This window comes from Gigantopelta aegis, chromosome 8 (assembly GCF_016097555.1).
Source record: "Gigantopelta aegis isolate Gae_Host chromosome 8, Gae_host_genome, whole genome shotgun sequence".
Classification (NCBI taxonomy): Eukaryota; Metazoa; Mollusca; class Gastropoda; order Neomphalida; family Peltospiridae; genus Gigantopelta; species Gigantopelta aegis.
Genome location: NC_054706.1, coordinates 20,656,765 through 20,665,811, shown reverse-complemented (window position 1 = coordinate 20,665,811; position 9,047 = coordinate 20,656,765). Strand labels below are relative to the sequence as shown.

Sequence of the window (9,047 nt, the reverse complement as noted above, 5' to 3'; positions counted from 1 at the left end):
AGAGAGAGAGAGAGAGAGAGAGAGAGAGAGAGAGAGAGAGAGAGAGAGAGAGAGAGAGAGAGCAGGCCTGGCTGATCATGAAGACCTGGGGAAGTAATGAGTTCAGCTCAAAACTGCACAATAAGGAGGCCATCACTATTTGTGAAATTAAAGCATATAGCTTCATATCTACTGATGGGCAAACTGTTCTCATGTCAGAAGTACCCATGTTAGAGTCTGACCAAGAAGAAACTGACACAAGGGTGATTCTGATATGCAGAGAAAAAGAACTTTGACTTTGTGCGTGTCAAAGTCCAGACAGTGATATATTTTTTCATTCTGCTCTGCTAGGTATCAAATTTAAAGACACACATCTTGTTCGATACTGGATCTGGTAACAAAAGAAAGCTATGGGACATTTCAAAGTTAGCTGATGATTTTACTCCAGTTTATTGCACCGCTCTTTTAGGACTTCGTGCATTCACCAAATGTGACACAACAAAAGCATTTAAAGGAATTGGACAGTAAAGCCAATAAAACTTATTCAGACAAAACCAAAATATCAAGAGGTATTTCAGAAGCTTGGCGAGTTCTGGAAAGTCACTGAGGATCGTTTTCTTAGCTTTGAAGCATTTACTTGCAGAATCTATCAGATGACATCTACTACCAAAGTGGATGACCTTCGTTTGTCTATGTTAATGTCAAAGTGTGGGCTGACCCCAGGAAAAATGTTAACCTGTCAACGTTACCACCGCCGCCACTTTGCCTGCGTGAACACATTAAAAGGGTAAACTATGAAGTAGGGATTTGGAAGAGAGCCCATACACCCAAACCCGATATTCCTGAACCCACAAACAATAATGGGTGGATTGCCGCTGATGGACATGGAGAAAGATTGGAACCAAAGTGGTGTGATGGGGAAATCCTACCACCTACATTGGCTGATATCCTATAAGAGGTCCAATACAACACAGACAACGAAGAGGAAAGCAGTGATGATGACAATGACGATGACAGCTGCAGTGACAGTAAGTAAAGAAGTATCAAGTATAGCAACAGTGATTAAATATTAACCTCTGGTGAACCAGGTGTGTCTGTGCTGTGCTCTATCTCCCCACCCCCTCTCTCTGTGTGTGTGTGTATGTGTGTGTGTGTGTGTGTGTGTGTGTGTGTGTGTGTGTGTGTATGGTTAACAACAATATAAACAATTGCAATGTTCACTTTCTAGTATATACTGATATGGTTTATTGTTACAACCATTCATAGTTTTTCTTCGTAAATACTTACTGGCAATGCTATTCATTGGATAGACCCAAGTTTTGTTCATGCGGTATACGCCAACTAGAGTAGGTTTGAGTGCCGAATGGAACAGTATGCAGTATTCGACCAGCTGACCCAGTATTCGACCATTTTCTAATTAACTAATAAAACTAAACTTTGAAGTTTATTTTATAGTAAATGCAGCATATATCAAACAACTAAATCCAAAAAGTGTTGATTTTAACAACTGTAACACATATTCATGCATTTACACACGCACGGACATGCTTATAAACACATTCACACACGCACAATTACTTTCTGGTGAACAATTTACAAAATGATATTAGACTGAAAATAAAAGAAAACATAATTGTGTAAGTCCTGACAAACAGCACCAAAATACATAAAATTAGTAAATTTGTGGTTCTTGGGAGTTTATTTTGGGAATGATCCTCAAGCTTTTCTATTGGTCGAATACTGGGGAAACCCTCTCTATCATATGTCATTATTTGATCACGTGGTCACGTGATTGAAATTATAATGACCGAGGTCACATTGCATTGCCAGCTCCATTTGATTATAAATAAAAACATTAAACACATTTATAAAGAATGTTCACCCTGTCGCGTATGTTCAAAATACGTTGGGAAAATCTATATACTATTCAGTTTAAACGAGTATAGTAATTAAATAAATACACTGGTCGAATACTGGGGTCACTGCCCTAATTTTGTGCCGGCTGCCATTTTTACTTTTTATGGAATATTCTCCAAGAGGGGTGAAAGGATATAACTTCATCTAACAACGTCATAACATGTTATGATATAAAAGCAAACGTGATGACGTCATATTAATTTTATTATTATTATTAATAATATTATTTAATGATACCACTAGAGATCATTGATTTTATATTAATTATGTCACATAGTTTGGAGGCTTTCACCCCTCTTGAAGAGTATTCCATAAAAAAACAAAATGGCAGACGGCAGAGAACTGCATGTATTTTGCCCTATGCTATCTCAGCGAAGTCAATACTGGTGACATCGTTATAATCTCATATGTGGAATCTGTGTCTCTGTAATGTTTTTTTCACAACTTGTGACTGGACCAAATTTGGGGGAAATGTAATGGTAATTAAAGGTAGGAGAGTAATGTATCGTAGTTGTTAACAATTTGGTTCGGACTTTAAATATGGTTGCCTGAATAATCCGGCTTGTTGCACAAACGTAGTGCGAGTCGGGGGGGGGGGGGGGGGGGGGGGGGGTAGTAGGCGTGGCTTAATTTTTTTCAATTTATCAAAATATGAACGAAAAAAAGTAAGCACCTCTGGACCAATCAGATTGCCGTAAAGTGTATAGACGCAAAGAAAATTGAATTATTACACTTTATACACTCAAAATTATTTACAATTATTATGAATGGATTATGAATACTATTCACTACAGTAGAGGTACAAAAATGTAGCATACCTTTTGCAGATTAAATATAATAATTGAAAACAAATCCTAACAGGGGCCGTCTTAAAAATTATAAAAATTAAATAATTTGGCCTTGTTGATCTGGCAGGTGTGAGGTCATGTGACACGAACTGAATTTCAATTCATCTTTCTCCATTTTAAGTAAATTTCTACCAGTTATGTGGACCTAATATCGGTAATTTTTCGGAATAAACAAAAATGACTTTTTAACATTAATGGTTTTAGTGATTTGTAAAGTTTTGTATTTATATACTTGTCTGAACTTTATTGTTAATGAAACTGTTCTAGAAATTAAGAAAAACCTCATAAATAAACAGGCCCTTAGCCAGGATTTTTAGGTTGGGGGGGGGGGGGGGGATCGTTTAGGCTTATGGTGAGCTCAGTGGGGTCCGGGGGCATATTGAAAAAAAAAAGCCACCGGTAGTTGGGGGGGGGGGGGGGGGTGACCCCGACCCCTCATTGGCTACGGGCCTGATAAACAACAACAAATGGGATGTTGATTGCGCGAACCGTGCACGAGAAAACAAACTGAACGGAGTTGAGAAGCATAACGCAGATAGGGACGTTGACGATACAATTTTTTATTTATTTTTTAATTTCCCTTGTAAAATATTTATAATGACTTAATCTTTGGCTTTGATTTTCCATACTATAAATATTTAATGTTGATAATAATAGTATTAGCCAGTTTACAAGTTTTCAAGCTATTTTCACTATTAATCATACCAAATATAATTATTTGTTTTTCTAACTTGAGTCTTTTGCTAAAGTCGGTGCAATGTTGTACCAACGTCGAGCCGACCTCTTCAAGCAGAAGTAATTTTGGCGCAAATGCTTCAATGCGGTAAAAAAAAAAAATTACGATTTACACAAAACCTTTGTAATTTCACTTATAAATCCATACATTTTCTGAAGTAGAAAATATTCATATTCATTAGGATTTTATATCGTGCTCTACATACTTACGAGATTGGTTAAATTCCTAAAATTAATGCTGGAAATATTTTCTGTCCCGACTCAACCATTTGTCAACATGAGGCCGGCGACGGCGATAGTGCGAACTATGGCGACGTTTGGCCATTGTAGTTGTGCTATCTGGGTAAGCGCTTTAAAAAGGGGTGGGGGTGGGGACCGGCTATACCGTGGCAAGGTACTTATAGTCCGTACTAAAGTCCGAACTAAATTGTTAACAACTACAATAAATTACTCTATTACACCCCTCCTTTTCCTCCCCCCCCCCCCCCCGCCAAACTATACCCGGGGTTAAAGTGGGCTAGCCTGTTTCATAACCTTAACCCTAATCCTCATTTTTTATTACTAACCTGTATACAAAATAAATAAATAAATAATAATAATAAAAGCTTTAAAAGAAAAGCAACTATTGCTTTCAGACAGACAGAAATGACGTAATTTTTTATGATCGACGCGTGGACGCAAAAGAAGCACCCTCGTGTATGTCAACCGTTACGTTGTAAAATCATGGATCCCTTTTATAAAGATTGTTGTTTTGGGGGGTTGTTTTTTTGTTTTTTTTAGACTGAGATTACATTGTTTCAACTTCAGTGGGATTATGTTAGCTCCAGATAAATATTAAAAACATTTTCCAACAACTTTATTTTGAAAGATAATAATGAATCGTATTTAACACTGTAACATTACTAATCGCTTTTCAATAATCGTATAATCGTCTTGCAATAATTATTATCATTGCCAGAATTACTATGCAAAAACAACAAGAGAATTTTTTTCGTGAGCTATTGGTACACGAGGGAGCCAACTGTATAATACTGCTACCTCATTTCAAATAAGTGCTCCCCGACACATATACCTCCCCACTAGACACACACTACCTTCTCTAAGGGCCGGATCGTGTATGTGTGTGTGTGTGTGTGTGTGTGTGTGTGTGTGTGTGAGAGAGAGAGAGAGAGAGAGAGAGAGAGAGAGAGAGAGAGAGAGGGGGGGGGGGCAGAAAATATGGTCTGAACTGTACATCTAGATTCTATGTTTAAAAAAAGACAATTCACGTATTTGCACATGTGGATTATTTACTAAGCATTCGCATGGCAATATTTACAGCTATGGTATGGTATATTTGCACATATGTAGGCCCTATGCAAATATATATATATATATATAGGCCCCTACCTTGACTTCTACTCTCAATGTCTAGACTAAGTGTCACAATAAGCGTATTTATAACCCTATTAAAATTATGTGCAAAATACATTCCTTCGTAATAGTATGCGTATTCATATACGTAATCCGTAGCAATTACTTTCTATGCAAATGGTAGATTCCATTTATGTGTCTCCGTACGCCTGTGCGTATCTATGCATTTTTATTATTATTATTATTATTATTATTTTATTTTTTTATAACAAGCATTCTGAGAGTACTGCTAAAGCAATACATGTTCCCTACCGGTGACCAAAACATTGTCTTATCTCCTAAATTCAATGGCCATACCTTTATGTAAAGTAGGTAAATCACCATGAAAGTTAAACTTGACCAGTAACAGTATATGATAAAGCTATATACAAAATTTCATCTCAATATCTTTAGGTATTGCAAAACAAAAGTCAGGGAAAACAACTTTTCATATCTCCTGAGTTCTCTGTAAAAACAATAGGTAAATCGCCACGAAAGTCAAACTTGATCTGTAACAGTACATGATAAAGCTATACACAAAATTCCCGGTCAATATATCAAGGTCTGTGGGAAAAAAAACAAAGGAAAGAAGATCCGGAAAACAAATGTTCACATATCCTAAGTAAAAAATGGGTAAATTGCCATACAAGTCAACCTGTATCTGTAACAGTACATTATAAAGTTATACGTAATATCTTACGTATCTTACTCAATATCTTAAGGCATTCTGAAAACAAACATCCGGAAAACTGTATCTGGGACAGACGGACAGACAAACAGGACGGAGATGAAACCTATAGTCACCTCCGGTTGGACCGGCAGGGGACTAATCAATGGTTGGCTGAATGTTGCATATTTATCCATATTTTAACTTGGGATTTGATGTGGTGGTATACAACCATCAGATAGGAGTGGTGTTTTGAAGGCCTATTATAATTTGTTATGCTGTATAACGTTCAGCAAACGTGACGTCGAATATCATCTCGGTATCCATGGGATAGTAACACGTGGAAAATGACAATTCATGAGCATTACTTCGGGTCTGTGATGCACTGATGCCTCCGGATCCGTTTCCCTTACACAGGCGTCTGCGATAAGTTCCTGTAAACGTCGAGTCCCCAGCCAGGGCAAAAGTTTCCGCCGTCGACGGAAAAACAATACCTATATCTCGATCTTTTTGTTTTACTACAATAAAGACACGATAGTAGGGGTGCATAGTAGGTGGTTACAAGTACTTCTTAACAATGCCAGAAGTAACTACTGAACACTCCCCGAAGTGGTCAGACTAAGCCCACAGCTAAAAGCCGATGGGGAATGACAGGTGTGTGGCACAGATAGCCACAAGAGACAAGCATCTGTTGCGGCTGGAAAGACAAGGGCTGGGATGGGGAGGTGAACTGCGAAAGAAATTGAAAGATAGGAGGAGTTGCCAAATTGGGAAGAAATGAGATGGAATTCAAAGAAAAGAAAGGAAAGGGGCAATGGGATAAAAAGAAAAGAAAAAAAAGCACATAGTACTTGGTAAAATGATTCTACTTCAAATAAAATTACAGAAAACTGAATTCACTGGCCTGGTGAAACATTTTATTAGAATTAAGGCTCACATAGACTGGATGCGGTGCGTGCGTGCGGTTTGGATAAAAAAAAAAAATCAAAATATATATAGATTAGTTTCAATGATAGCGTCTAGACTAGATGTAATGCATGCGAGAACGCATGCGGCCAGCCGCAGTAAATAATCATGGTATATATGCCCAAAACGCAACCCGCAGTCGCATCAGACGCAGGCGCCGCATACAATCTATATGAGTCTTAAAGGTGCTATGTTAAAGTTGCAATAATGGCGGTATGCTACCCACCAAAAATATTTATTAATTTTTGCTTTGAAACAAAGTTTATACCTTGAGCTATATGCCTATATACATTACAACAAAAATCCATTTACTAGTTTTAAAAAACAACATTAAATTAGGGGAAATTCTTGAGTGTGTCACACACATTAACTAATGACGTCACTCTTTTATGCGTACACATTCAACACACTAGTTTTACCCAGAAAGTTTTTGCGGTTAACCGACAAAAGAAATACAGATGGTGGCCATGCTATATTTAGACACACATTATTCGGGGAATCACTATTGTCGTCCATTAGCCTACAAGACTTAAATATTATTGTTTTAGAGTTAATTATGGACAAAGTATGCGTGGGATTGATTAATTTGTAGTTATTTATTAAAATAAATGTGAAAATAACGAAATATTCTAGTTTCAACTTTGACATAGGACCTTTAAATCCTGTCACACATCTCCCTAGTGACTGGCATGGTCCTATTTAGTGCGTTGTTTACGGTGTACATCGAACTTTGACCCTGTGAGATGCAATATGTTCTACTGATACCTACCAGATTATTTCCCCCAAGTCAAATATCGTGAAAGATCGGATTTCGGACTTATATTATACTGATGGAAAGAAATAAGGGATCACAAAAATAGTAGCAGCAAATAGTGACTGCAATCAAAATCCTCAATCAGTAGTGTAAGAAGTTGGCCGTGTTACCGGCAGTTAGCCCTACTTCGATACTACCCCTGACATTCAACCCCACAACTACAACTTTGTATGGAATATAGACATTACTACGCTAGTAGAGAATGAAATCTGGTTGATAATTCCACGTGTTCCCTTATTTCCTTCCATCAGTATTTATACACTAAGTATTTTGAAGGGGCAGACAACTACTGGTTCCCCAGTTCTAATACGTCCTGTACACCTGCGGCCAACGCAAGTGTCCAACATAGATATATATCTATACGTGTGTATATTTCAAATAATACTAAAGGTACTTTGTTCTGTTAAAAAATAAAAAATAAAACAAACATTCTGAGAGTACTGCTAAATCGCCATGAAAGTTAAACTTGATCTGTAACAGATCATGATAAAGCTTTACACAAACTTTCAGCTCAGCATATTGTAGCATTGGGGGGGGGGGGGGGGGGGGGGGGGTCGGAATTTGTTTTCACATCTCCTGAGTTCAAGGGCCATAATAACTCTGCCAAAAATGGGTGTATCGCCATGAAAGTCAAAACTGATCTGTAAAAGTATACAATAACGGTATATACAAAATTTCACCTCAATATCTCGAGGCACTGTGAAAAAAAACATTCGGAAACCTATATGTGGGACAGGCAGAAGGAAACTTATAATCCCCTGCAGTTGGACCGGAAGGGAAATAATAACAACAACATACTTTTTCCGTTTTGCTTAGAATATTCATTTATTTACATGATTGAAGTTAGTTTTACTGTTACTGTATTTTTAGAAATATATCCTATTGAATCGTTTGGATATATACATGTAGCAATTCAGTAAAGTTTATTTTGTTCAACACCATTAGAGTACATTGATTTATAAACCAGTGGTCAGTGTTGGATGTAAAACATTTGATAATTCGGATATACAGGCATAACGTAAATCCACTGCTCTTTTTTCCCCTCAGTACCAGCAAGGGATCTTTTATATGCACTTTTCCAAAGACAAAATATTTACCCAGCCTTTGACAGATATTGTGGGATACTGGTTGTTTTTTTAATTTAAAGAAAAAAAAACAGAATGTGTCCATTGAGGAGACACTTCATGAGAACGTCCTATGGATTAAGCTAGATAACCGATCTCGAGTTTAAGCATTTTCTTCTTCAGGAAGGAAGGAATTTTTTTTATTTAAGGACACAACACATTTTATTTACAGTTATATGGCGTGAGACATATGGTTAAGGACCACACATATATTGATAGAGGAAACCCGCTGTCGCACTTCATGGGCTACTATTTTCGATTAGCAGCAAGGGATCTTTTTTATGCACCATCCTACAGACAGGATAATACATATCACGGCCTTTGTTACACCAGTTGTGGAGCACTGGATGGAACGAGAAATAACGATCCTAGATCGACCGCGAATCAAGCGAACGCTGTACCACTGGGCTACGTCCCGCCCCCTTTCTTCTTATGACAAAATTAGCTAATTTTGGGTTGTAGCATACAAGATAATTAATTATATAAATTCTGAAGTATATTTCACACGGCAAAAGACAAATCAGTTAAGCCTTAGATTTGACGACAAAACTTTATTTTAATTTTTTAAGCCAAAATGACGTTTTACAAGTATAAGTCACAGTTGG

At 37.2% G+C, this 9,047-nt stretch overlaps 1 protein-coding gene across 1 annotated transcript in view; it reads left to right on the top strand.

The window, feature by feature from the left end:
- Positions 1–898: 898 nt before the first annotated feature.
- Positions 899–9,047, top strand: part of LOC121379108 (dual adapter for phosphotyrosine and 3-phosphotyrosine and 3-phosphoinositide-like) — a 54,713-nt gene continuing 46,564 nt past the window's right edge. The window contains exon 1 of the mRNA XM_041507583.1: positions 899–1,007. The gene's annotated coding sequence lies outside the window, so the exon portion shown is untranslated. The remainder of the gene's footprint in view (positions 1,008–9,047) is intronic.